Source organism: Teleopsis dalmanni, chromosome 1 (genome assembly GCF_002237135.1).
Source record: "Teleopsis dalmanni isolate 2A chromosome 1, ASM223713v2, whole genome shotgun sequence".
NCBI lineage: Eukaryota > Metazoa > Arthropoda > Insecta > Diptera > Diopsidae > Teleopsis > Teleopsis dalmanni.
This window is the reverse complement of record NC_051846.1, coordinates 163147818-163151218: the sequence shown is the minus strand read 5'-3', so window position 1 is coordinate 163151218 and position 3401 is coordinate 163147818. Positions and strand designations below refer to the sequence as shown.

General features: G+C 29.7%; 1 protein-coding gene across 1 annotated transcript in view; it reads left to right on the top strand.

Moving 5' to 3' along the window:
• The window catches only part of LOC119666609 (odorant receptor 7a-like), a 14298-nt gene that overhangs the window by 6693 nt on the left and 4204 nt on the right, over positions 1–3401 (top strand). The window lies entirely within an intron of this gene.

The following is a 3401-nucleotide window of genomic DNA, read 5'->3' as shown; positions in this document are numbered from 1 at the left end:
ACTTTAATAATTTCAATTTTAAATTTCAGTTTCCTGAAATTATGAATTTTGTCTAAAAAACTTTATTCTTTAAAAATTGTGCTAAAGTTAACATATTTCCTTGACAATAATCTGTGCAGGAGTAAGAAATCATAATCGAGTTTTTTTGTGGTCATGTGTGTCTATATGAAGAAAAATCGAGTTAAATCAGAATTCTAGTGCTATTTACAAAATATTGTATGCATATGTGTGTATGTCATTTTATTATATTCACGTATAATATAAGCGACAACAATAACAACAACAACAACTCTATGCTTTTACACCGTTTGGGGAAGCATTTAATATGCAAAGTTTTTCATTAATTCTTTCTTTGTTTTTTTTGTTTTTTTGTTTTTTTTTGTATTATTTTATTGTTGTTGTTTCTGCTGTGATTGTTAGATTTGCATCGTAAAATTTTTGCTATTCTCTACGTGCAAACTAACAGAGTATCAGACACTCAAACTCTCATACATTGGACAACAATTTTGTATGTATATTGGTGTGTTCGCTTATTAGTATATATTATATGTGTTTATATGTGTTCTCCGCCTCATTATTGTCATCATGATGACATTTTTATGATGCTATGCTGCGTTTATACGCTAAATTCTTTTTGTCATTGTTTTTGTTGTTTTTATTGCTGTAGGTGCCTGTGTTGATGGTTGCTGCTACTGCTCGTTGTCTGTTAGTTCTTAGCTGTTAGCTGTTGGCTGTTGGCCGTTAGCGTTGGTTGCATATAAAAACGAGCCCAAGCATAAGCACAAGCACAAGCACAAGCACGAGTTGACTGATTTTGGTTATGAGCAACGTTGCTTTTGTTTGTAGTGGATGGACTTAGTTTTTGAGTGTTGTCCTTTTACTGTTAATGTAGCTGCATTTAATGCCAACTAAATTATGCACGAACAACGACACGAACACAAACGAATGAAATGAACAAAGCGTATACGTAAAACTCAAACTGCTTAGCACAAATAAGCTATCGCATGAAGGCCTTTGAGGTGCGTAAAAATCTGCAAATTCATAAAATCCTACACACTATTAGCAAAATGGTGGGTGTCTGAATCCGTCGAATGGAACTGTCCTTAATTGTACAGGGTGTTGTATTTAGTCTTTCTATATTTAATTTAGTTTTTATGTACGGTCGTAACTTCTGTGTAATGGTGAAGTTTACTTGCCTTACAGAAATAACGCATAAAAAAGACCTAATAAATAAAGGCAGAATTTAATGAAACTAAAATTAATCAGTTTGAGTTCATAAATACCAAAGTTAAAGTTATTGAGAAAGTAATTAAAATACTCCCCTTTTTTTCTAATTAATACAAATTATTTTACATGGAATTTATTTTTAGGTGCTATAAAAAAGGTTTTAAAATTTGTAATTATGAATGAATTATGAATGACTTGCTAAAGTTACTACACTGAGGTTTTTTTTACTAATGCATTAAGCTAAGCTTCAAACCATACTTCAATGAATGCAACTAAATAACTCATTATCTTAATTCAATATAGCTTTTGTTTAAGTAGATCATCCATTTCATAAACCAAAGAAGAGGAGAATACTCAATTTTTTATTTAATTTCCATTTTTAGTGGTGTGAAGGATGGATGGCCCAAATTAATTACAATTTTATTAAAACACAAATTCTTTAATTTAAAATTAAATTCCGTTTAGGCAAAAAATATTTTAGAAAAATTATTATGAATATTATGAATTTGACGAGAAGTATTTAAGAATAATAAAATACTTGCATTCTTAATTTATTAGGTTATAATGTAGTAGATGAGGCACAATGACTTTAAAAAATTATAAAATACAGTTATATTATTTTATTAATGTATGAACATAACTGGATTCTAAGAACAGATCCAAACTGTCCGTATATGATGACATGAAATTAGCTGACTTTCCATTTTTTGATTTAAAAGAAATTTTCCAACAATATTTTCGTCAAGGAACGAATGGAAAAGAGGCAAACTGTGAGGTATCAATTTTGACAGATGGCGCAAAAATGGACTGCTGGAGAGAAGCAAAAATTTTCGGGCTGCCTTAGGATATAAACTACTCTCTTAGGCTACCTAATCAGTTACGTATCTTCAAGCTGAAGTTACAGCTATTAGGGTGGTATGTCCGCTAATTGTAAGCCACGTTAAAGACATATGTAGTGTTACTATTTTCATTGAAAATCACACTATTCAATTCTTCATCCAAAAATTAAAGCTACTTAAAGAATATAGAGAGGCAATTGACGAATTAAACCGGCTAGGTAACATTACTATTATCTGGTTTCCCGATAAAATAATGTATAGTGGCAATTGACGAACTAAATCAGCTAGCAGGTAATATTCTTATCTGATTTCCTGTAAATAAGATCATTGAAGGGAATGAAAATCGATTTGGTCGGTATTAGCACTCTCCTATCTGTCACCCTTGGGGTTCCGACTTTTATTTCTCCGGTGACCGTTTAAAGAAGTACTTACTTCAATTTTATTTAGCTTGCCAATAATAAATTAAAGACACTTAGCTTACCAAATCTTGGAAATTCATAAAAAGGAACTCGTAAGTACTGCAAGTCTTACTATAGTTCTCTCTGGACACAGGTTTATAGGAACCTACGAAAAAAGAGGCAATTAAACATTTTCACTGTTAAGGTTCAGGTCTGGTCTCCAGAGAAAAAAGGTTTTCAGAAAAGTATTTTATAGATGGTATCTTAGACTATTTCAATGTAAGGGCTGAAAAATCTGTTAAATTATTGAAATTAATCGAGATGGGTTAGAATCTTTTTATCTCTTAAGGTTTCTTGCGGGAAATGTGTTAGGAAAACGGCGACAAATCGCTAATTTTGGTCAACGGAAATATTTCTGTTGCAACCAATCAACTATGAAAAAGTGTTATATAACTAAATTTATTATAAGGTAATTGAAATTATCTTAAAATAAACACTTTATAGTTTTATTTTAATAATTTATTTATTTAATCTCATCAAATAAAGTTAAGTTTTGATTTTAGTTTTAACTAACTGTAATGAAAAAAGAAATAGTAGAAATTATGTTTCTTAGTGTGTCTAAAAGAATTATTTATTTTTAATTTTTTATATATATAATATAAATATAAATTTGCTTTGTAGCGTATGTATTTCTAAACAGTTTTTTATTTTGATATATGTTAAAGTCAAATAAGTAAGTAAATTAGTAAGAGCTATGCTTATTTGATGAATGGTCACGGTATGTTTTTTATGTTTTTTGTTCTTATGTTGGTCATCACCAAATGGTATATTAGAGAGAGTGTCATGTCACATTTGTCAATTTCGTATCCCTACTATAATTTTGGTGTGTTTTTTTTGGTACGTAGATATAAAGAGTAATTATTTTTGTATGAATGTA